Genomic DNA, 26,855 nt, shown 5'->3' with positions numbered 1-26,855 from the left:
AATGGAGGAGGTCCATAGACAGGGCTAAGAGTAGCTGGGTTCCCTATAAGATGTAATGGAGGAGGTCCATAGACAGGGCTAAGAGTAGCTGGGTTCCCTATAAGATGTAATGGAGGAGGTCCATAGACAGGGCTAAGAGTAGCTGGGTTCCCTATAAGATGTAATGGAGGAGGTCCATAGACAGGGCTAAGAGTAGCTGGGTTCCCTATAAGATGTAATGGAGGAGGTCCATAGACAGGACTAAGAGTAGCTGGGTTCCCTATAAGATGTAATGGAGGAGGTCCATAGACAGGACTAAGAGTAGCTGGGTTCCCTATAAGATGTAATGGAGGAGGTCCATAGACAGGGCTAAGAGTAGCTGGGTTCCCTATAAGATGTAATGGAGGAGGTACATAGACAGGGCTAAGAGTAGCTGGGTTCCCTATAAGATGTAATGGAGGTGGTACATAGTCTCAGTCAGAGCTCAACTTAGCTGGAATCTTTCATTCCTGCTTCTGTCCCCTGTGTTTTAGTGGAAGAGAGGGGTGCAGAGGGGTCTGAGGTTAGGGTGTAATACATTTTGAGCAGGCCATATTTGGAGGGATTCTGAGGTCGGGTGAGGATAGGGTTAGGGGGTCCTGTCCTCACAGTGCAAGAGATTGAGAGGTTCCAGACAGTCTAGGGCTGTGTCTGAAATGGCATCCTATTGCCAATATATAGTGCACTACCCTCCCCAGGCATAGACCCTGGTTAGAAGTAGTGTACTACAGAGTGAATGGAGTGCCATTTGGGACCAGGTTGGGATCTCTAATTGTAGCGTCGTCTCTGTGGACTGTCTGGAGGAGTCCTGTGGTTGAGGTTTTAGGTCTGACTCGTTCAGCTGTCAAGACAGGACCGAACCCTCCAGGCCCAACTGGCTTCATTCCAGTTCCACCAGCACCAAGTACCCCGGACTGTGTGGCTCAACCAAGAGCAGACAGAAAATATTATATCCACAGCCTTCAGAAAGTATTCACACACCTGGACTTCTCCCACGTTGTTGTTACAGACCGATTTTAAAATGGCTTCAATTGAGATTTTGTATCACCCCATAATGTCAAAGTGGAATTATGTTTTTAGAAATGTTGACTAATGAATGAAAAATGAAACGCTGAAATGTCTTGAGTCAATAAGTGTTCAACCCTTTAGTTATGACAAACTAAAAGAAGTTCAGGAGTACAATTGTGCTCAACAAGTCACATAAATTGCATGGACTCACTCTGTGCAATAATAGTGTTTAACATGATTTTTAAACGACTACCTCATCTCTGTACCCCACACATACAATTATCCCTCAGTCCAGCAGTGAATTTCAAAACACAGATTCAACCACAAAGACCAGGGAGATTTTCCAATTCTTATTTACAATGACTGCAACAAATTCTTATTTACAATGACTCCCTACACCGGCCAAACCCAGACGACGCTGGGCCATTTGTGCACCGCCCTATGGGACTCCCAATCACGCCCGGTTGTGATACAGCCTGGATTCGAACCAGGGTGTCTGTAGTGACACCTCTAGCACTGCGATGCAGTGCCTTAGATCGCTGTGCCATTCGGGAGATAACTGAGGATGGTTCAACATTGTAGGTACTCCACAACACCAACACAAATGACAGAGTGAAAAGGAGGAAGCACATATAAAGAATTATTTTTCTCTCCAAAACATGCATCCTGTTTGCAATAAGGCACAAAAGTGTGTCCTAAATACAAAGCGTTACATTTGGGGCAAATCCAACACATCACTGAATACCACTTCATATTTCTGAAGCATGGTGGTGCCTGCATCATGTTATTGGTATGCTTTTCATCACAGTAAGGACTAGGGAGTTTGGGGGGATAAAAATAAACAGAATAGAGCCAAGCACAGGCTAAATCCTTTTCAACAGACACTGGGAGAGAAATTCACCTTTCAGCAGGACAATAACCTAAAACATAAAGCCAAATCTACACTGGAGTTGCTTATCAAGATGACATTGAATGTCCCCGAGGTGCCTAGTTACAGTTTTGACTTAAATTAGCTAGAAAATCTAAGACCAGACTTGAAAATGGCTGTCTAGCAATGATCAACAACCAATTTGAAAGAGCTTGAAGTATTAAGAATAAAATAGGCAAATGTTGCACCATCCAGGTGTTTAAAGCTCTTAGAGACTTACCCAGAAAGACTCACAGCTGTAATCACTGCCCAAGGTGATTCCAACATGTATTGATTCAGGGGGTTGAATACTTATCTAATCAAGATATATCAGTGTTATTTTTTATTTATTTTTTTATCCCACTTCAACATTAAAATTACAATTAAATCCATTTTAATTCCACTTCGTAACAATAAAATGTGTAAAAAGTTGAGGGTAAAGGTTGAGGGGTGTGAATACTTTATGAAGGCACTGTATGCCTAACAGTCTCACCACTGTGGGTGATTTGAAGAAATAACAGCTCTATGGCCCCAAAACACCTGGAGATGGGGCAATATGTAAACTAGTTGATTTGGTCCAGAGTCATGTGCTTCAGAATCAGATCAACAGCCATTAGAATGCTACAGTAAAACATGTTAACATCTTATCAAGGCCAACTCAGGACACTTCCAGTTCACTTCCTGAGCCTGGCCTGACCCCGCAAGAGCACACTGGTTTCTCTATTGCATTTACTTCTGTCTTTAGAAGATGTATTTCTAAAACAAAAAAACATGTTTCCCCTATTCACACAATGAGGGCCTTTGTGAGGCTGTTCGAGTATCAGGCATTGGACAAATACATGGATGGAGGACTTGGACACGGTGGAAACACAAGAGCAGCACATTTGAATCAGCAGGGTAGCTAGTCAGTCATTAGCAGGCAACGCTGATGGGAATGAACGCCACAAGAATGTTCATATGACCACAACAAGAAGGCAAGAACTATGCAACCCACCTAAATTAGCACCAAACTATCATCTAGCATTAGATAGAGACAGAAAGAGAAGGAGAAAGATTCCCAAACCTTTCATAAAGCCATCACCTACAGAGAGATGAACCTGGAGAAAAGTCCCCTAAGCATGCTGGTCCTGGGGCTCTGTTCACAAACAGACCCCACAGAGCCCCAGGACAGCAACACAATTAGACCCAACCAAATCATGAGAAAAAAACTAAAAGATAATTACTTGACACATTGGAAGAAATAAAAAAATATATATAAACTATTTTTAAAGGAGCAAACTAGAATGCCATTTGGCTCTAAACAGAGAGTACACAGTGGCAGAATACCTGACCACTGTGACTGACCCAAACTTAAGGAAAGCTTTAACTATGTACAGACTCAGTGAGCATTGCCTTGAGAAAGCCTGTCTTCTCTTGCCTACGGCGGCCTATGTGCTCACTGCCCACAAAATTAGGTGGAAAATGAGCTGCACTTCCTAACCTCCTGCCAAATGTATGACCATATTAGAGAGACATATTTGCCTCAGATTACACAGATCCACAAAGAATTTGAAAACAAACCTAATTTTGATAAACTCTACTGGGTGAAATTCCACAGTGTGCATCACAGCAGCAAGATGTGTGACCTGTTGCCACAAGAAAAGGTCAACCAGTGAAGAACAAACACCATTGTAAATACAAACCATATTTATGTTTATTTATCTTGCCTTTTGTACTTTAACCATTTGTACATTGTTACAACACTGTAGGTATACATAATATGACATTTCAAATGTCTATTATTTTTACTGTACATTTTTGTTTATTTCACTTTTGTTTATTGTTTATTTCGCTTGCTTTGGCAATGTAAACATATGTTTCCCATGCCAATAAAGCCCTTAAATTTAATTGAAAGAGAGTGAGAGTAAGGAGAGTGAGAGAGTGAAAGGGAGAAAGTGTGTTTGGGAGCAAAAGAGAGATGACTGGGCCTGACTCGGGTTCTCAGAGCTCCCCTCTTCTAATGTGGGCAGGACCTTGACCTGTGTGTTTGTGGGGAGGGGGAGGGGGGCATGCTGGTGATTAGGCACAGCAGGGTGGAATTTGTCACTGTTTAACAGGGCTGCGTCTACCTCACACTATTTTAGCTGCCCAGGCCACACAGGTCCTCTTCACACAGTCACAGTTTATCCCCAGGTCCTCGGTCCTGTCCTCAACTATACATACAGGCTCTCAATGCTGCCACCAGCCACTCTTTAAATCTATGATCTGTCTGTCTGCTCCCCTCTGTAGTGTCATTCTCCATGGACTTGACAGTTCTTACTGCCCTTCTCAAATTACTCACCATGTTATTCCTTTAAATGGTCTGTCTGTCCAGTCAAACATACAACCTGGGAGAGATCATGTTACTGGGCTGACCTCTCACCTCTCCAATGACAGACAAATGGCAATGTGTTTGCAAAGAATGGATAGAGGGCAAGCAAGGAAACTGCATTCAGTTTTATGAGTGTGCATTCAGTTGCCATGAAAAAAGCTGTGTCTGTGACTGGCTGAGTGGCTGAAGCAGAGAGCAGACGTATGCTTGCTTGGAGACAAACAGTAGTCTAATCTGTCTAAGCTGAGAGGCGTCAAGGAAGGAGAGTATTTGTCTGAGAGGTTTCTATGGGCCCTGGTCAAAAGTAGTTCACTATATAGAGTAGAAGTTGACCGATTCTGATTTTTCAATGCCGATACCGATTATTGGAGGACCCCAAAAAGACGATACCGATTAAATCGGACAATTTTTATTTATTTATTTGTAATAATGACAATTACAACAATACTGAATGAACACATAACTTTTTAACTATTTTAAATCAATAAAAATCCATTTAGACTCAAATAAATAATTAAACATGTTCAATTTGGTTTAAATAATGAAAAAACAAAGTGTTGGAGAAGTAAAAGTGCAATATGTGCCATGTAAAGCCAAGCTAACGTTTGAGTTCCCTGCTCAGAACATGAGAACATATGAAATCTGGTGGTTCCTTTTAACATGAGACTTCAATATTCCAAGGTAAGAGGTTTTAGGTTGTAGTTAATATAGTATTTATAGGACTATTTCTCTCTATACCATTTGTATTTCATATACCTTTGACTATTGGATGTTCTTATAGGGGCGGCAGCATAGCCTAATGGTTAGAGCGTTGGACTAGTAACCAGAAGGTTGCGAGTTCAAACCCCCGAGCTGACAAGGTACAAATCTGTCGTTCTGCCCCTGAACAGGCAGTTAACCCACTGGTCCCAGGCCGTCATTGAAAATAAGAATGTGTTCTTAACTGACTTGCCTAGTTAAATAAAGATAAAAAATAGGCATTTTAGTATTACCAGTGTAACAGTATAGCTTCCGCCCCTACCTGGGCTTGAACCAGGAACACATCGACAACAACCACCCTCGAAGCAGCGTTATACATCGCTCCACAAAAGCCGCGGCCCTTGCAGAGCAAGGGGAATAACCACTCCAAGTCTCAGAGCGAGTGACGTTTGAAACACTATTAGAACGCGCACCCGCTAACTAGCAGGCCATTTCACATCGGTTACACCAGCCATGAGGCTGATAGGCTTGAAGTCATAAACAGCGCTGTGCTTGTGAAGAACTGCTGGCAAAACGCACAAAAGTGCTGTTTGAATGAATGCTTAGGAGCCTGCTGCTGCCTACCATCGCTCAGTCAGACTGCCCTATCAAATCATAGACTTAATTATAACATAATAACACAGAAATACGAGCCTTAGGTCATTAATATGGTCAAAAGAAACTATCATTTCGAAAACAAAAAGTTTATTCTTTCAGTGAAATACGGAACCGTTCGGTATTTTATCTAATGGGTTACATTGTACAACCTTCAATGTTATGTCATAATTACATAAAATTCTGGAAAATTAGTTCGCAATGAGCCAGGCTGCCCAAACTGTTGCATATACCCTGACTCTGCGTGCAATGAACGCAAGAGAAGTGACACAATTTCACCTGGTTAATATTGCCTGCTAACCTGGATTTCTTTTAGCTAAATATGCAGGTTTAAAAAAATATAGGTAAAAATCTGTCATTCTGGCCCTGAACAAGGCAGTTAACCCACTGTTCCTCGGCCGTCATTGAAAATAAAAATTTGTTCTTAACCGACTTGCCTAGTTAAATAAAGATTAAATAAAAGGTTAAATAAAGATTAAATAAAAGGTGTAAATATATATGTATATACATATAAATAAATAAAAATCGGCAAAATCGCCGTCCAAAATTACCAATTTCCGTTTGTTATGTAACCTTTAAATCTGCCCTAATTAAATCGGCCATTCCGATTAATCTGTCGACCTCTAATATAGAGAATACAAGGGTGCCATTTGGGAAGCAGACATCATTAAAACAAGTGGAAATTCCCCTCCGCTAGGTCAAAACCGGTACCAACAAACCACAAAGCCTGCCGACCCAGGTGATGAAGTCATTTTACAGGAAAGAGCTTGTCTAAGATAACAGCCTCCATCTCAATCTCTAATCTCACCAAGACAATACACTTTCCGTCTTACTCACCACTCAGGATATAATCATATTCAACAGTAAGAAGTAGTTGCCTTAGAGATACAATATGTAACGCAATTTTCACAATTCTATATGAATTGACAATACTGAGATTTTATTGCGATTTGATGTTCCAAACATATTGCTCACTATACGTGTCTGCTGCAGAAAGACTATAGGACAGCCGTGCTGCAGAGAGACTATAGGACAGCCGTGCTGCAGAGAGACTATAGGACAGCCGTGCTGCAGAGAGACTATAGGACAGCCGTGCTGCAGAGGACTATAGGACAGCAGCGTGCTGCAGAGAGACATAGGACAGCCGTGCTGCATCTGCTATAGGACAGCCGTGCTGCAGAGGACAGCACTATCTGCTAGGACAGCAGTGCGCATCTGCTATAGGACAGCCGTGCTCTGCTATAGGACAGCAGCTGCATCTGCTATAGGACAGCAGTGCTGCATCTGCTATAGGACAGCAGTGCTGCATCTGCTATAGGACAGCAGTGCATCTGCTATAGGACAGCCGTGCATCTGCTGGACAGCCGTGCATCTGCTATAGGACAGCCGTGCATCTGCTATAGGACAGCAGTGCCGCATCTGCTATAGGACAGCAGTGCTGCATCTGCTATAGGACAGCCGCATCTGCTATAGGACAGCAGTGCATCTGCTATAGGACAGCCGTGCTCTGCATCTGCTGCATCTGCTATAGGACAGCCGCATCTGCTATAGGACATCTCTGCTATGCTGCATCTGCTATAGGACAGCCGTGCTGCATCTGCTATAGGACAGCCGTGCTGCATCTGCTATAGGACAGCCGTGCTGCATCTGACAGCAGCATCTGCTGGACATCTCTGCTATAGGACAGCCGTGCCGCATCTGCTGGACAGCCGTGCATCTGCTATAGGACAGCCGTGCTGCATCTGCTATAGGACAGCAGTGCTGCATCTGCTATAGGACAGCCGTGCTCTGCTATAGGACAGCCGTGCTGCATCTGCTATAGGACAGCCGTGCTGCATCTGCTATAGGACAGCCGTGCTGCATCTGCTATAGGACAGCAGTGCTGCATCTGCTATAGGACAGCAGTGCTGCATCTGCATAGGACAGCAGTGCTGCATCTGCTATAGGACAGCAGTGCTGCATCTGCTATAGGACAGCAGTGCTGCTATAGGACAGCAGTATAGGACAGCCGTGCTGCATCTGCTATAGGACAGCAGTGCTGCTCTTATAGACAGCAGTGCTGCATCTGAAAATGAATAATATTACACGGATCAGGACAGCCGTGCTGCATCTGCTATAGACCTGATCTTAGATCAGCACTAACACACTAAGAGACTGTTTGAATGCGGATCCAGAAGTCAAGTCACACCAATAGGATGTACTGCTGAGTGCTTCGTGACCAACATCACCACCATCCTGTGACTGAGTCTCCGTATCACTGTGAGCATCCTGTTTCATGCAACAGTCAGAAGACGCACCAATAGAGGTGCAGAGTGAGTGCCTGCCACCACCTACACCGTCCTGTGACTGTCTCGGCTAACATCCTGTTTCACATAATGACAGGCCAGCTGCACAAGTGTCACAATGAGTGAACAGTCAGTCACAGTCAGACACACACACAGCAATTAACGACCAGTGACTCAGAACAAAACCACTCAACTTTCAAAACACAGGATAAGATGTTTGATCGCCTTAAAGCACTAAAATAAATTAAACATTTGGACAAAGCTCAAAAAGGTGATAAAAAGTAGCAAGTCTAAAAACACTCAAATAAGAGCAATTGTCCCCCAGTATTCTTACACTCTTAGGTCTCAGCTCACATCGGTTTAAGTAAACAGACCACGTCTCCGCTGAGCCTTTCAGAGAGAGAGGACTCGGTAAGACAAGGGAAATGCCACGTCCAATTGGAGGTGTTTTTAGAAAGGAAGGATGAGTGTGTGTGGGGGGGGACAGTATTCTAACCCTTTGACAGGCACTCAAGCGAGGTAGTCAGCACTACTCACTGGGATCAAACGTCAGTTCAACATCTATTCCACGTTGGTTCAATGTAATTTCATCAAAATGATGTGTAAACATCGATTGAACCAGTGTGTGCCCAGTGGGTAGGCTGCAACTCTAAAGAGCCCAGCCTGAGACAGCGACCCTGCCTGTGCTTGGGCCTGTGCTTGGGCCTGGTGCTTGGGCCTGTGCTTGGGCCTGTGCTTGGGCCTGTGCTTGGGCCTGTGCTTGGGCCTGTGCTTGGGCCGTAGGCCAGAGCGAACCAGAGAAACTATTTTACAACGGGAGAAGAGAGCTGACATTATTATAATTATTTCCATATCACCTTTAATATGATATGTTCCTTCCTATAGGCCTGTTTGCTTTGGCAACGTAAGACCCTAAACTTCCCAAGGCCAATAAAGTGCGTTGAATTCAACTGAATTGTGAGCGAAGGTGGCAGAGAGAGAGAGAGAAAGAGGCAGACCATTCCTCAAACCAGACAATGTCCCAGCATGACACGGGCCCTAACAGATTCAACCATCCCCCCTCCATCCAGCACCCATCCACCCTCCAGCCCCCTCCACCCTCCAGCCCCCTCCACCCTCCTCCACACTCCAGCCCCCTCCACACTCCAGCCCCCTCTACCCAGTGTGTTCATTAAGCACCTCTTCATCTCTTTATCCCCTTTATTTGGAGAAAAGAGAGAGAGAGGAGCAGAGAGGAAGAGAAAGGCAGAGAGGAGAGCGGGAGTCGGGTTCATGGAAGGTAAATAAATGTGCTTGGGCCTGTGCTTGGGCCTGTGCTTGGGCCTGTGCTTGGGCCTGTGCTTGGGCCTGTGCTTGGGCCTGTGCTTGGGCCTGTGCTTGGGCCGTAATCCAGAGGTGAAAATGAAATGTAAATCACGAGATGGCTGCAAACACCCCCATCCCACATGAGAACTATTTATAGATGGATACAGCATGATCAAGAGAGAGCGGGGGACTGAGGGAGGGAGCAAGAAAGAAAGGGACAGAGGGAGAGATACATGAGGGAAAGAGTGAGAGAGACCAAGAGAAAGTGAGATGGGAGGGGGCACGGCACAGATAATTCAGTAATTGACACGGAGACATGGATGAGGAAAGAGAGCTTTCTATCTGTTTCCTTAATTCAACCTCAGAGAAGAGGGGGATGAGAGCAGAGAATGGGCACAGAGTAGAGAGGGAGAGAATGAGTGAGGAGACAGTGATTCATCCTCTTGGAGACCAGCCTTGTATGAAAACTGCACTTTAACGGCCTATTTACTGTGGACACACACACACACACACACACACACACACACACACACACACACACACACACACACACACACACACACACACACACACACACACGCTGTGCTGCCGTACAATGGTTTGGTTTTAATACAGCCCTGAATGAGGCCAGTGAGAGATTGGGCACACGGGACAGAGTGGGTAACAACTACCTTTACAAAGACATCCCTGGGTTATAGGCTAAATGGATCGCTGGTTTAGAGGTGGTTTTCATCAGCCCTAATTTGACACAAAATTGTGTCTTACTTATTGAAAGAGTTTTCATTGGTGGTCCTTTTAACCATTTCCTTACCAGGAAAACAGCACTAGTCTGTTCACTGTAGACCCAAATAACTGTTTCAATATAACCTACTCCTTTACTTTCAACACAAACAAATTCAGGCCTGAGCATGTGGAGGAATGATTAGTCAGACAAACTCCTAGGATCCAGCCTTACCTTCAGCCCGTATCTGACAGCTAGCATCAATGACACACCTGTCCCTTTTAATCTGTTGTGACTGACCCCTCCTCCTCTGTGCTCAACCACCTGTAGAACCTATTTACCCACATCCTGAAACAGTCAGGTCCATGTAGATCCACCTGTATCTGGCCTGACTCACTGCTGAATCGGTCTCTTATCTGTTAGAACATGCTCTGGTCCCTCCAGCTCAAACGCCTGTATATCCCTGTTCCTCATTATTACATCTCTACTCACATCCTGAGAGAAAAAAGACAGTCGGGTCTGTTTCTATTTAACTGAACTCACCTCAATCTACCTGCTTAGTGAACAACCCCTGTAGGACCCAGCTAGTCAAGTCATTATGCCACTGATATCCTGAGAGACAGACATGTTTCTGGATCTACCTGCTCAGTGAACGACCCCTGTAGGACCCAGCTAGTCAAGTCATTATGCCACCGACATCCTGAGAGACAGACATGTTTCTGGATCTACCTGCTCAGTGAACAACCCCTGTAGGACCCAGCTAGTCAAGTCATTATGCCACTGACATCCTGAGAGACAGACATGTTTCTGGATCTACCTGCTCAGTGAACGACCCAGCTAGTCAAGTCATTATGCCACTGACATCCTGAGAGACAGACATGTTTCTGGATCTACCTGCTCAGTGAACGACCCAGCTAGTCAAGTCATTATGCCACTGACATCCTGAGAGACAGACATGTTTCTGGATCTACCTGCTTAGTGAACGACCCCCTGTAGGACCCAGCTAGTCAAGTCATTATGCCACTGATATCCTGAGAGACAGACATGTTTCTGGATCTACCTGCTTAGTGAACGACCCCCTGTAGGACCCAGCTAGTCAAGTCATTATGCCACTGATATCCTGAGAGACAGACATGTTTCTGGATCTACCTGCTCAGTGAACGACCCCTGTAGGACCCAGCTAGTCAAGTCATTATGCCACTGACATCCTGAGAGACAGACATGTTTCTGGATCTACCTGCTTAGTGAACGACCCCTGTAGGACCCAGCTAGTCAAGTCATTATGCCACTGATATCCTGAGAGACAGACATGTTTCTGGATCTACCTGCTCAGTGAACGACCCCCTGTAGGACCCAGCTAGTCAAGTCATTATGCCACTGACATCCTGAGAGACAGACATGTTTCTGGATCTACCTGCTCAGTGAACGACCCCCTGTAGGACCCAGCTAGTCAAGTCATTATGCCACTGACATCCTGAGAGACAGACATGTTTCTGGATCTACCTGCTTAGTGAACGACCCCCTGTAGGACCCAGCTAGTCAAGTCATTATGCCACTGACATCCTGAGAGACAGACATGTTTCTGGATCTACCTGCTCAGTGAACGACCCCCTGTAGGACCCAGCTAGTCAAGTCATTATGCCACTGACATCCTGAGAGACAGACATGTTTCTGGATCTACCTGCTCAGTGAACGACCCAGCTAGTCAAGTCATTACGCCACCGACATCCTGAGAGACAGACATGTTTCTGGATCTACCTGCTCAGTGAACGACCCAGCTAGTCAAGTCATTATGCCACCGACATCCTGAGAGACAGACATGTTTCTGGATCTACCTGATCCTGACTCACTGCGTCACTGATCCTGAGTCACTACGGCTGGGATGGAACTCGTTCTGTTGAAACTGACTTGAAATACCTGGCACAGGTTCTGTCAGTCACTACCTTGGCAACATATTAAAACATTCCGGACTCTTTGAAGCACTTAAATAAACATCAGAATTCTAAGAATATGTGTAGATATTACATGGACAGTATTTTATAGAAGTAGAACTATATTAAGTATAAAAGGAGCCGGTTTGTGTCTCAGACTGATGTTGAGTTGTGTTTGTTTTTCACCAGACTAGAGGCAAGTATACATTTTACACCATGTTTTTGGGGAAGATTTTGTGGTAATCTATAGCCTAAATCTTTACATAAATCTAACAAATACTTTAATACAATTTCCCCAAAAAGAATAGACCTTTGCCCAGTCTCTCCAACATACTAATGAGAGATGATGGGAAGAGAAGGAGGGTGTTGGGATCCTTGATGTTTTCCACAGCATAACACTCCAACTTAATAGCCTTGACTCCAAACAGATTCTCCGTTTCAGCATTTACTATGGTGAAACGGAGCATATCCATTTGGATTCCAGGGCACCAATTTAAAGCATCTTTCCAGTGAAAATCTCACTTTTAAAAGTTCACATACCCAAATAATGTTGTGGATTCTGGCCGAGCTGGCCAATCAGTGGTCTACTTTAATGACCGGTATACGCCCACACCATTCTGTTGTTGGGGAATGCCCACATCATTCAAACACAAAAAGCTACTTCCTAACATAATTAAACATATTGTAATTATAGGTCATATTTACTAGAAGAAAGAGACAGAGGGTGAGAGACAGAGAGACCGAGAGAGACTCTGCTCCATGTAGGGCAGGCTGCTAGCTGGTGTCTGAGATGACACACATGCACACCAAGGCTGTAGCGCACAGAGGCTGTAGAGTCTGTAGCACACAGAGGCTGTAGAGTCTGTAGCACACAGAGGCTGTAGAGGCTGTAGCACACAGAGGCTGTAGAGACTGTAGCACACAGAGGCTGTAGCACACCGTGGCTGTAGAGTCTGTAGCACACCGTGGCTGTAGAGTCTGTAGCACACCGTGGCTGTAGAGTCTGTAGCACACCGAGGCTGTAGAGTCTGTAGCACACCGAGGCTGTAGAGTCTGTAGCACACCGAGGCTGTAGAGTCTGTAGCACACCGAGGCTGTAGAGTCTGTAGCACACCGAGGCTGTAGAGTCTGTAGCACACAGAGGCTGTAGAGTCTGTAGCACACAGAGGCTGTAGAGTCTGTAGCACACAGAGGCTGTAGAGTCTGTAGCACACAGAGGCTGTAGAGTCTGTAGCACACAGAGGCTGTAGAGTCTGTAGCACACAGAGGCTGTAGAGTCTGTAGCACACAGAGGCTGTAGAGTCTGTAGCACACAGAGGCTGTAGAGGCTGTAGCACACAGAGGCTTTAGAGGCTGTAGCACACAGAGGCTTTAGAGGCTGTAGCACACAGAGGCTGTAGAGGCTGTGGTACACAGAGGCTGTAGAGTCTGTAGCACACAGAGGCTGTAGAGTCTGTAGCACACAGAGGCTGTAGAGGCTGTAGTACATTATAGTTATCTGTGTTAAAGGCCAAACCACTGACAGGAAACTATACATTTCCCCTTCCCTTACACAAAATGTACACGCAGGGTGAGAAGGGTGAGGGGGTGTGTGTTTGTGTGTGTTTAAGAGAGAACATGAGGGGAAAAACATAGCGATATGTACATACAGTCTATCGTTCTAAGACGAGGTGTAAATGTTGCTCCTCTGCTTAAATTAATACTGCAGGTCTATAAATAACCTGCTTTGACTGGTGTTGCAGAACTCACGCTGCTCACTGACAAAACTGAAACCTTGCAGAGAGACAGTGTACACATCCACGGCAGGGTGAGAGAGAAAACACACCATGTCCCGCTTGAACGGCACACTCACACATAGTGTCACACACACTCACACATAGTGTCACACACACACACACACACACACACACACACACACACACACACACACACACACACACACACACACACACACACACACACACACAGTATGCTCTTTCCAGAACAGGCTGACCAGGTGAATCCTGGTGAAAGATATGATCCCTTATTGACGTCACTTGTTAAATCCACTTCAATCAGTGTAGATGAAGGGAGGAGACGGGTTAAAGGAGGGAGTTTAAGCCTTGTGATAACTGACAGAAAATATGTAAATGCCTTTGAACGGGGTATGGTAGTAGGTGCCAGGTGCACCGGTTTCTGTCAAGAACTGCAACGCTGCTGGGTTTTCCCACACTCAACAGTTTCCCGTGTGTATCAAGAATGGTTAACCACCCAAAGGACATTCAGCCAACTTAACAACTGTGGGACGCAGTCAACATGGCCAGCATCCCTGTGAAACGCCGTCGACACCTTGTAGAGTCCATGACCTGACGAGTTGAAGCTGTTCTGAGGGACAAAGGGGGCTGGTGCAACTCAATATTAGGAATGTGTTCCTGATGTTTGGTATACTCCGTATGTGCACAAATCACGGTCCAACCACAACTCAAAACACATGCACTATTGTTTGACCACTATTCAAACAGAGGAGAACACACACCAACATACGGCTAGCACCACCTGTACTCACAGTCACAAACACACCAACATACGGCTAGCACCACCTGTACTCACAGTCACAAACACACGGCTAGCACCACCTGTACTCACAGTCACAAACACACCAACATACGGCTAGCACCACCTGTACTCACAGTCACAAACACACCAACATACAGCTAGCACCACCTGTACTCACAGTCACAAACACACCAACATACGGCTAGCACCACCTGTACTCACAGTCACAAACACACCAACATACAGCTAGCACCACCTGTACTCACAGTCACAAACACACCAACATACGGCTAGCACCACCTGTACTCAGTCACAAACACACCGACATACAGCTAGCACCACCTGTACTCACAGTCACAAACACACCGACATACGATTAACACCACCTGTACTCACAGTCACAAACACACCAACATAAGGCTGTCACAAACACACCAACATAAGGCTAGCACCACCTGTACTCACAGTCACAAACACACCAACATAAGGCTAGCACCACCTGTACTCACAGTCACAAACACACCAACATACGGCTAGCACCACCTGTACTCACAGTCACAAACACACCAACATACGGCTAGCACCACCTGTACTCACAGTCACAAACACACCAACATACAGCTAGCACCACCTGTACTCACAGTCACAAACACACCAACATACGGCTAGCACCACCTGTACTCACAGTCACAAACACACCAACATACGGCTAGCACCACCTGTACTCACAGTCACAAACACACCAACATACAGCTAGCACCACCTGTACTCACAGTCACAAACACACCAACATACAGCTAGCACCACCTGTACTCACAGTCAAACACACCAACATACGGCTAGCACCACCTGTACTCACAGTCACAAACACACCAACATAAGGCTAGCACCACCTGTACTCACAGTCACAAACACACCGACATAAGGCTAGCACCACCTGTACTCAGTCACACCGACATAAGGCTAGCACCACCTGTACTCACAGTCACACCGACATAAGGCGAGCACCACCTGTATTCACAGTCACAAACACACCGACATAAGGCTAGCACCACCTGTACTCAGTCACACCGACATAAGGCTAGCACCACCTGTACTCACAGTCACACCACCACTTAAGGCTAGCACCACCTGTACTCACAGTCACACCGACATACGGCTAGCACCACCTGTACTCACAGTCACAAACACACCAACATAAGGCTAGCACCACCTGTACTCACAGTCAAACACACCAACATACGGCTAGCACCACATGTACTCACAGTCACAAACACACCAACATACAGCTAGCACCACCTGTACTCACAGTCACAAACACACCAACATACGGCTAGCACCACCTGTACTCACAGTCAAACACACCAACATACGGCTAGCACCACCTGTACTCACAGTCACAAACACACCAACATACGGCTAGCACCACCTGTACTCAGTCACAAACACACCGACATACAGCTAGCACCACCTGTACTCACAGTCACAAACACACCGACATAAGGCTGTCACAAACACACCAACATAAGGCTAGCACCACCTGTACTGACAGTCACAAACACACCCACATAAGGCTAGCACCACCTGTACTCACAGTCACACCGAACATAAGGCTAGCACCACCTGTACTCACAGTCACACCGACATAAGGCTAGCACCACCTGTACTCACAGTCACAAACACACCAACATAAGGCTAGCACCACCTGTACTCACAGTCACACCGACATAAGGCTAGCACCACCTGTACTCACAGTCACACCGACATAAGGCTAGCACCACCTGTACTCACAGTCAAACACACCAACATACGGCTAGCACCACCTGTACTCACAGTCACAAACACACCAACATACGGCTAGCACCACCTGTACTCGCAGTCACAAACACACCAACATACGGCTAGCACCACCTGTACTCACAGTCACAAACACACCAACATAAGGCTAGCACCACCTGTACTCGCAGTCACAAACACACCAACATACAGCTAGCACCACCTGTACTCACAGTCACAAACACACCAACATACAGCTAGCACCACCTGTACTCACAGTCAAACACACCAACATACGGCTAGCACCACCTGTACTCACAGTCACAAACACACCGACATAAGGCTAGCACCACCTGTACTCACAGTCACAAACACACCGACATAAGGCTAGCACCACCTGTACTCAGTCACACCGACATAAGGCTAGCACCACCTGTACTCACAGTCACACCGACATAAGGCGAGCACCACCTGTACTCACAGTCACAAACACACCGACATAAGGCTAGCACCACCTGTACTCAGTCACACCGACATAAGGCTAGCACCACCTGTACTCACAGTCACACCGACTTAAGGCTAGCACCACCTGTACTCACAGTCACACCGACATAAGGCTAGCACCACCTGTACTCACAGTCACAAACACATGAAAACACTGCTCCAACATGCACCATTAGCCACTCAGAGAAAAACAGAGAGACTGACAGCAGACATGACAGGCCTTAGAGTGAGTAGGTGAGTGTTAGGTTGTTGAAGTAACAGGCTTTACTACCACTAGGTTCAGTGCGGTCATTCAGCCAGTGACCAACTGCTCATGAGGGGAAGCCCCGAGGCCTGAGAGTCGAACCCTCTAAGCTGCTGGTGTGTGTCTGTGATAGAAGTTTCATCTATGTCCTAATGGTTCCAGACTAGATTGGGACAGCATCAGTCAGGCCCACCAGGATTCCTGCAGCTCCAGGAGCACATGGTACAGGGTGCTGCCCCATCTGATCCCCTCCAGCTAGGCAGGGATAAGTACACAACACCCCTGAGGAGAAGGTCTGCCAGGGAAGTAAATGAGTCACTGGGGTCTGGGAACAGGCTGGGTAGAGGCTAGAGAAGGGTAGAGGCTGGGTCCTGGGTACAGGCTGGGTATGGGATGGGTACAGGCTGGGTATGGGATGGGTACAGGCTAGTGACGGGTACAGGCTGGGTATGGGCTAGGATTGGGATAGGTACTGGCTGAGTAGAGGCTAGGGATGTGTACAGGCTGGGTATGGGCTAGGATTGGGATAGGTACTGGCTGAGTAGAGGCTAGGGATGTGTACAGGCTGGGTATGGGCTAGGGTTGGGATAGGTACTGGCTGAGTAGAGGCTCGGGATCAGTCTCTCTCTCCCATGTTCCAGACCACACAGTGCTGTAGCCAGACACTTCGGATTCATGCACACTAGGGACACTAGGGATTCATGCATGAATAACTCTCTCTCCCTCCCTGCAATAACTCTCTCCCTCTTCCTTTATCAGGGATGTCTGTCTCCATCAGCATCTTATACACAACAGCAGACCACTTCCTGTCTGATGGATCGAATCTCACAGCCCATACACAAACAAACAGGGCCCCAATGCATATTGCACACACAGCTGACAGACAAGAGAGCGAGACAGAGTTTACTCTCAAATATTTATAGGGCCAAGAGGGGATAGAAGCTTTCCAGACCAGTCCCAGTCATCGGGGACATTCACTGCTGCTCACTCACGTAATGTGCTATACTGTATGCAGGTTAGATCTCGTATGTCCGATCGGAGTTTCAGTCCAGCTCCCTGGCAAGAGTCAGACAGATTGAGATAGAGAGGAGAACCTGCTCTCCCTGGCAGACTAGACTGGGTTGCAGTGGGCTACCAGACACAGAGGAACAGAAAGAGAGTGACTGCTACAGGTTGTTTTTTACATTTATGTTTTGAAGAATATTAGTCAGTATGTGTTACAGCTGTACTGGTTGCCATCTCATTAGTGGGAAGGTGTATCACCTGTGCTGGCCCAGGTGCTATTGAAGAGTGTCTGGCCCAGGTGCTATTGAAGAGTGTCTGGCCCAGGTGCTATTGAAGAGTGTCTGGCCCAGGTGCTATTGAAGAGTGTCTGGCCCAGGTGCTGTTGAAGAGTGTCTGGCCCAGGTGCTATTGAAGAGTGTCTGGCCCAGGTGCTATTGAAGAGTGGCTGGCCCAGGTGCTGTTGAAGAGTGGCTGGCCCAGGTGCTGTTGAAGAGTGGCTGGCCCAGGTGCTGTTGAAGAGTGGCTGGCCCAGGTGCTATTGAAGAGTGGCTGGCCCAGGTGCTATTGAAGAGTGGCTGGCCCAGGTGCTGTTGAAGAGTGGCTGGCCCAGGTGCTGTTGAAGAGTGGCTGGCCCAGGTGCTATTGAAGAGTGGCTGGCCCAGGTGTTATTGAAGAGTGGCTGGCCCAGGTGTTATTGAAGAGTGGCTGGCCCAGGTGTTATTTAAGAGTGGCTGGCCCAGGTGCTATTTAAGTGTGGCTGGCCCAGGTGCTATTGAAGAGTGGCTGGCCCAGGTGCTATTTAAGAGTGGCTGGCCCAGGTGCTATTTAAGAGTGGCTGGCCCAGGTGCTATTGAAGAGTGGCTGGCCCAGGTGTTATTTAAGAGTGGCTGGCCCAGGTGTTATTTAAGAGTGGCTGGCCCAGGTGTTATTTAAGAGTGGCTGGCCCAGGTGTTATTTAAGAGTGGCTGGCCCAGGTGTTATTTAAGAGTGGCTGGCCCAGGTGTTATTTAAGAGTGGCTGGCCCAGGTGTTATTTAAGAGTGGCTGGCCCAGGTGCTATTTAAGAGTGGCTGGCCCAGGTGCTATTTAAGAGTGGCTGGCCCAGGTGCTATTTAAGAGTGGCTGGCCCAGGTGTTATTTAAGAGTGGCTGGCCCAGGTGTTATTTAAGAGTGGCTGGCCCAGGTGTTATTTAAGAGTGGCTGGCCCAGGTGTTATTTAAGAGTGGCTGGCCCAGGTGTTATTTAAGAGTGGCTGGCCCAGGTGTTATTTAAGAGTGGCTGGCCCAGGTGTTATTTAAGAGTGGCTGGCCCAGGTGTTATTTAAGAGTGGCTGGCCCAGGTGTTATTTAAGAGTGGCTGGCCCAGGTGTTATTTAAGAGTGGCTGGCCCAGGTGTGGCTCAGTTGGTAGAGCATGGCGCTGGCCAGGGTAGTGGGTTCAGGTGCGTAGAATGTTGCAAGACTGTGGCTGGATAAAAGCCAGCTAAATGGCATATATTATTATTATTATTATTATTTTTAAGAGTGGCTGGCCCAGGTGTTATTTAAGAGTGGCTGGCCCAGGTGTTATTTAAGAGTGGCTGGCCCAGGTGTTATTTAAGAGTGGCTGGCCCAGGTGTTATTTAAGAGTGGCTGGCCCAGGTGTTATTTAAGAGTGGCTGGCCCAGGTGTTATTTAAGAGTGGCTGGCCCAGTGCTCCTGAGAGACGTGGAACAGACAAACAATCCTTTATCTGATCTTCCCTGTTCTCATTTTGCTTCCTATCTTTAAGTTTGGTGTGGGATTTTATTTTGTTTGCCTGTTCTGAGGCAAATGCAGTGGGTCTCATGGTGGGGGTGTTAAGTTCCAGTTGTTGTTGCTAGGCAACTTTCAGAGGACAACCCCATGAGCATCTTTCAAGAACCCTTCCTAAAACCCCACCTGTTTTGTTTTGGTGGTTGTCAGTGACTCTTCGCTAGTTTGAGCAACATCATTTGGTTTTCTGACTGGGGACGTAAACAGACCGAGAACGAGAGACCGACAGAGACACGAGAGGGAGGCAAGTCGCGACTCACAAGCTTACAACTTTAGCAGAACAACAAACATATTTGTTCTCCTGTTCCAAGAAGACTGATAGCTGTGTGGTAGCCTCAAACTGTTTTAGGCTTAATGACCCGTCTTTTAACCCCAGACAGGGTCCAATTGTGACTGCTCTCTCACTACTACTACCAGGGTCTTGGTCAAATATTGACTTAGGCCAGAAGACGCTACAACAGGGAGAAACAACAGGGCTGCTCAGGTAACAATTGTTTAACGGCCCCTTCCCTTGGGTGTGTCTGGTCAAACCCAAATCAACGTTTGTCACATCCTACCTCAACAGGACCACAGGGAAATAATTATGCTACAGGGAGCCTAGTTTAGTAATTCAGGCACAGAACTGCCTAGTGCAGGGTTCCCCAACTGGCGGCCCACAGAGCAGGAATGGTGTCTAGGACCCGGCCTGAGACTCTCCATATAAAATAGATGAGTCGGCCGGTTGCAGCCCTGCTCTGCCACAGACCCACGTGCACACAAACAGTCTGAATACTTCGCAGACTCCAGATTTATCCCTGCCTGCCTGCAAACCATGTGACTGGCTGATGCAGGGCCAGGCAGGGAATGAGATGGCATTACAGACTGCAGGTTGGTGCATACTGTAAAATAAGCTGTATAACAGAGTTGGAGGGAGGGGAGGGTGGGTGAGAGGGGAGGGTGGGTGAGAGGGTGGGTGGGGAGAGGGAGGGTGGGTGAGAGGGGAGGGAGGGTGGGGGAGGGGAGGGAGGGGAGAGGGTGGGTGGGTGAGAGGGGAGGGAGGGTGGGAGGGGTGGGTGGGTGAGGGGTGGGTGGGTGAGAGGGGAGGGTGGGGAGGGAGGGTGGGTGAGAGGGGAGGGTGGGTGGGTGAGAGGGGAGGGAGGGTGGGTGAGAGGGGAGGGAGGGTGGGTGAGAGGGGAGGGAGGGTGGGTGAGAGGGGAGGGTGGGTGGGTGAGAGGGGAGGGTGGGTGGGTGAGAGGGGAGGGTGGGTGGGTGAGAGGGGAGGGGAGGGAGGGTGAGAGGGGGAGGGAGGGTGGGTGAGAGGGGAGGGAGGGTGAGAGAGGGGAGGGAGGGTGGGTGAGAGGGGAGGGAGGGTGAGGAGAGGGGAGGGGGGTGAGAGGGGAGGGAGGGTGGGTGAGAGGGAGGAGAGGGAGTGACACATGCATATCAAGCCATGGCAAGACATTAATTTGCATACCTTTGGTTCCATGTTTCTAAACACAACCGGCAATATAAAGTCATGAGTGGTGTTAGAATACCCATACTATCATACTGTATACTACCTACTTAATGGGTACACACACACTATACATTCCTTTTAGTATACTGTATGAATGCTAGCGTTTCAGTTGAGCGTACGCGTCGCCCGCCTGTCTACCGGAAGTTGATGCTGTTGCTGTGCAACCTCTTGCTAGCTTGTTACCATAAAAAATGACTAGATAGACATTTTACCATTTCGGGTGTATTCGTAAATTCAACCTGGTGTGCCAGAGTGCACTCTGGGCATTCGTAAATCCAGAGCGTTATCAGATTGTCCGTTTCTCTCTCGGATCGATAAGCATATAATATACTCAATTCACTTCACAAATAGCACAGTTAGTGTGGTTAGTATGAGTATTGGAACACAGTTATGGTTTCCCAGAAGCCCCAGCTGCCTGACTGTAGGCTTTTATTTTATTAAGTGTCGGCTCTTTGACAACATGACACACATGGCTTGTGAGGGAGGAGTCATCTTAACAGATCTACTGTACACTGGTGATGGAGCTCATTTCCTGACTAAGAGAATGGGAACCAATCAAGTTCTCTGTAAGGGAGAACCAAATCATATTGGTCCTTTTTGACACTAGAGAGTAGTGATCCCTTATTAGAGCAGGTATGGAACAAACCCTGCAGTGCATAGCAAATATCTCTACAGGATTGGTCATCCCTGCTGTAGTAAAGGGACTGAAAGCAGCAGTAGGACACGGTCATGAAGGACACTTAAAGATAATTACCTGAAAAGAGAGAATAGCACATAGCATTGGATTGGTGATATCATCGGCTGGAGGGCGTTACGTTCCACCATTGATAAATCCATGAGAGGGAGGGTGTCTGAGTACAAACCTCTAAAGGCAGCAGTACAGGACCACTGCGTCATGGCCTGGCCTTGCACTGTAGAGTTCAGTTCACCACATAGCAGAGACATTAACATTCTTCCACTAGTTATCTGGAGCTCTGGGGCTGAGAGGAGACATGAGAGCACCGGTCAGCTGAAGCAGGCAGGCCCACACACCCCTTCTCTCCCCCTCGCTCTTACAAGCAGGCAGGCAGGCCAACACTCATCCCCCCCACCTCCCCCACCTTTATTCTCTCTCTCCCCTCACCACCTTTATTCTCTCTCTCCCTCCCCACCTTTATTCTCTCTCCCTCCCCCCACCTTTATTCTCTCTCTCCCTCCCCACCTTTATTCTCTCTCCCTCCCCACCTTTATTCTCTCTCCCTCCCTCCCCACCTTTATTCTTCTCTCCCCTCCCCACCTTTATTCTCTCTCTCCCCCAACTCCTCTCCCACCTTTATTCTCTCTCTCTCCTCCCCACCTTTATTCTCTCCCTCCCCACCTTTATTCCCTCCCTCCCCACCTTTATTCTCTCTCCCTCCCCACCTTTATTCTCTCTCCCTCCCCACCTTTATTCTCTCTCCCCACCTCCCTCCCCACCTTTATTCTCTCTCCCTCCCCCAACTTTATTCTCTCTCCCCTCCCCACCTTTATTCTCTCTCCCTCCCCACCTTTATTCCTCTCCCTCCCCACCTTTAACTTTATTCTCTCTCCCTCCCCAACTTTATTCTCTCTCCCTCCCCACCTTTATTCTCTCTCCCTCCCCACCTTTATTCTCTCTCCCTCCCCACCTTTATTCTCTCTCCCTCCCCACCTTTATTCTCTCTCTCCCTCCCCCCCACCTTTATTCTCTCTCTCCTCCCCCCCACCTTTATTCTCTCCCTCCCCCACCTCTCTCTCCCTCCCCACCTTTATTCTCTCTCCCCCACCTCCCCACCTTTATTCCCCACCTTTATTCTCTCTCCCCACCTCCCCACCTTTATTCTCTCTCCTCCCTCCCCACCTTTATTCTCTCTCTCCCTCCCCACCTTTATTCTCTCTCCCTCCCCCACCTCCCCACCTTTATTCTCTCTCCCTCCCCCACCTTTATTCTCTCTCCCTCCCCACCTTTATTCTCTCTCCCTCCCCACCTTTATTCTCTCTCCCTCCCCCACCTTTATTCTCTCTCCCTCCCCACCTTTATTCTCTCTCCCCTCCCCACCTTTATTCTCTCTCCCCCACCTCCCCCCTCCCCACCTTTATTCTCTCTCCCCCCACCTCCCCACCTTTATTTATTCTCTCCCCTCCCCACCTTTATTCTCTCTCTCCCTCCCACAACTTTATTCTCTCCCTCCCTCCTGTCTGTCTGAAACTACCAATGCGAGGGGTGACATGTACGCACTGAGCCAACCAACACGTCACAGGGAAAGCAGTGAAAGGACATACCAGTACAGAGAGAGTGTGGGAGAGATGATAATGGAAAATGCAGACAGTTACACACCAACTGGTGATCAAATAACCACAGAGAAACATGAGCTCAATTATGAGTTCTACATATGAGGAATTGTAACGTCTAACACACACACAGCCCTGAAGATGACATGGGATTGTGTTGACATTGACAGGTCACCTGAACCGCGGTGACAGCAGGCACAGTGACATAGGCTAGAGGACACAGCGTGCTTCCACTGTCACCGGGCTGTGTCTCTGTTACTGCCTCAGTCAGGAGGATTTTGTTGTCTTACATTACATCCTTATTCTATAATGGGGTAAATACAACTTCCTCATCAATCTACATTAAAATACCTCGTAATGACAAAGCAACAACAGGTTTTTAGAAATGTTTGGAAATGTCTAAAAAACATTTGCTATGAGACTTGAAATTGAGCTCAGGTGCATCCTGTTTCCATTGATCATCCTTGTGTTGTTTCTACAACTTGATTTGAGTCCACCAGGTCATACTGAGCAATCGGGGGAGAAGGGCCTTGGTCACTCTGACAGAGCTCCAGAGTTGCTCTGTGGAGATGGGAGAGCCTTCCAGGCCCAGGCTAATCAATTCTAAATGGCACTAGCAGTTCGCATAGTAGCCTAAGCGGAAAGTAGACGGGACACATATTTCCCTACTTCAAATCAACCAGTTCATTTTGCATGTGATAACTGTGGTCGTTTGGCACGGCATGCAGCGCGTGTCCCATCAGAGGCATTTGTTATACCCACCATCCCACAGTTTTTAAAGGCATTTATTTCTAACAGGCGCTTGTGTCCGAATGCAATTGAGTGAGTGAGACACGGAGGGGAAACGAAGTTTAAGGACTAGAATTGTGTGATGCTTGCCTTGGTTTAATTTTTTTTGTGCCCCGCAAATGTACAAATGGAACACTAGAGTCAAAGGAAATTGCAGTGGTCGTCAAGACCCTACTCCCCAACAAGCCACAAACCACATTCCACCAAGAAGTTTAACAGTATTTGAAATAATCTCTGGTGATCTCTGGTTCAAGAAAGAGTTTCACTGTCCCCATGTCACTGTCCCCATCCCTACCAGTCACTGTCCCCATCCCTACTCAGTCACTTCCCCATCCCTATCAGTCACTGTCCCCAAACCTGTACCCCATCCCTACTCAGTCACTGTCCCCATCCCTACTCAGTCACTGTCCCCATCCCCATCCCTACTCAGTCACTGTCACCCATCCCTACTCAGTCACTGTCCCCATCCCTACTCAGTCACTGTCCCCATCCCTACTCAGTCCCCACTGTCCCCCCATCCCTACTCAGTCACTGTCCCCATCCCTACTCAGTCACTGTCCCCATCCCTACTCAGTCACTGTCCCCATCCCTACTCAGTCACTGTCCCCACCCATCCCTACTCAGTCACTGTATCCCATCCCTACCCTCAGTCACTGTACCCATCCCCCCATCCCTACTCAGTCACTGTCACCCATCCCTACTCAGTCACTGTACCCATCTCTATCCCTACAGTCACTGTACCCATCCCTACTCTACTCAGTCACTGTCCCCATCCCTACTCAGTCACTGTCCCCACCCTATCCCTGTCCCCATCCCTGTCCCCCCATCCCTACTCAGTCACTGTCCCCATCCCTACTGTCCCCCATCCCTACTCAGTCACTGTCCCCATCCCTACTCAGTCCCTCCCTAGTCTGTCCCCATCCCTACTCAGTCACTGTCTCCCTACTCAGTCACTGTCCCCATCCCTCAGTCACTGTCCCCATCCCCATCCCTACTCAGTCACTGTCCCCATCCCTACTCAGTCACTGTCCCCATCCCTACTCAGTCACTGTCCCCATCTAACCCTACCAGTCCCCCATCCCTACTCAGTCAGTCACCCTACTCTGTCCCCATCCCTCTCAACCACTGTCCCCACCCTCTCGTCATCCCCATCCCTATCCCTGTGCCTCCCTAGTCTCCCCATGTCCCCATCCCTACTCAGTCAACCCTGTCCCCCCATCCCTAGTCACTCCCCATCCCTACCAGTCCCCATCCCTACAGTCTAAACTCAGTCACTCTCCCTACTCAGTCCCAGTTTCTAGTCTGTCCCCATCCCTACTCAGTCACTTAGGCTCTCCCTGGCATCTGCTCAAATTCAGACCATGCAGCCTGTCTGTCCCTGTCCCAGTCCCCATTGCCTCAGACTGGCTATGTCTCCTTCTCAAGTCCCCTTCAGTCTCTGCCCCATCCCTCCCCTGTCCTGTCCCAGCGTCTGCTCCAGTTCTGACCATGCAGCCTCTGTCCCCGTCCCAGTCTTTGCCTCAGACTGGCTATGTCTCCATCTCAAGTCCTTAGGCCCTCCCCTGCCTAGCGTCTGCTCCAGTTCTGACCATGCAGCCTCTGTCCCCGTCCCAGTCTTTGCCTCAGACTGGCTATGTCTCCTTCTCAAGTCCTTAGGCCCTCCCCTCTGTCCCCGTCCCAGTCTTTGCCTAGTGTCTGCTCCAGTTCTGACCATGCAGCAGAACAGCCCCGGCAGATGAGGTGCTGCTATTTATAGATCCTTAAAAAAAAAAAGGAGAGCAGGGGGAAAAAGTATATATCTCTCTCCCTGCTCCTTCCTTCACTGGGTTAGAATATTCCTCAGGGAATGTGTGTTTTGGTCTCGATAAAAGTGATAAATCATCCCCCGTCATCATAATCTCCCCCTCTCCTTCTCTGTACAATACAGCCTGCCTCGTCATCCACACACAGAGAGACAGAGGACACCGAGGTGAGGTGAGATCCGATAGCCACACAAACACACCAGTCTGTTACTGGCCAGCAGCCGTAACCCTTGAGAAGAAGACAGGCACTACTTCTCTGGCAATTTTAAAATGGAAGTTTATACTGCTTTATTATCACACACAATTTCTGGGGCTGCAAAACTTTGTTTTCAGAGAGCAGGGTGCCCTACTTTCCCCTTGCGGTAGGGGGTGAACACAGACCTTCATGTGATGTAATAGTCTGTGACAACATGGTGGCCTCAGAGTTGAAGGAGAGTTGAACACCTTCCCTCCATCCTAACAGCCTTTTTCCTCATGGCCTACGCTCCAAGAGAAGTAAAAGACAAAGTAAGAAGTCCAGCCCAATAGTGTTTGCGGAAAGGCGCACCAAACGTGACATTTGACCCAAAAGCTACTGTAAAATTGACATTCCTTCAAGTTCAGTGGTTTTTCCAAGTGGAGCAGTTGAATAATGGATAGCCTGACTTGGGTTAGGACAAATCATACAATATAGTAGTACAGTTATAACAGCAGCAGTCACATTCATCACATTCTTGCGTTTTCTGGCTTGGGAACCACTCCATTCAT

The 26,855-nt window shown here is 47.8% G+C and overlaps 1 protein-coding gene and 1 long non-coding RNA gene across 5 annotated transcripts in view; both read right to left on the bottom strand.

Moving 5' to 3' along the window:
• LOC118379174 (serine/threonine-protein kinase WNK1-like) overlaps window positions 1-26,855 on the bottom strand; it is a 196,429-nt gene that overhangs the window by 151,953 nt on the left and 17,621 nt on the right.
• On the bottom strand, window positions 14,003-15,906 carry LOC127920132 (uncharacterized). Of its 4 annotated transcripts, none has more exons than XR_008105182.1 (4): window positions 15,799-15,906; window positions 15,001-15,176; window positions 14,494-14,868; window positions 14,003-14,457 (listed from the first exon to the last, which is right to left on the bottom strand). It is a non-coding gene; the product is annotated as an uncharacterized LOC127920132 (long non-coding RNA). The 4 variants fall into 4 exon arrangements; XR_008105183.1 differs by having other exon boundaries at window positions 14,494-15,088; window positions 15,133-15,176; XR_008105180.1 differs by having other exon boundaries at window positions 14,494-15,176.

Source organism: Oncorhynchus keta, unplaced genomic scaffold (genome assembly GCF_023373465.1).
Source record: "Oncorhynchus keta strain PuntledgeMale-10-30-2019 unplaced genomic scaffold, Oket_V2 Un_contig_1846_pilon_pilon, whole genome shotgun sequence".
Taxonomy (NCBI): Eukaryota; Metazoa; Chordata; class Actinopteri; order Salmoniformes; family Salmonidae; genus Oncorhynchus; species Oncorhynchus keta.
This window is presented reverse-complemented; position numbering and strand designations above follow the sequence as displayed.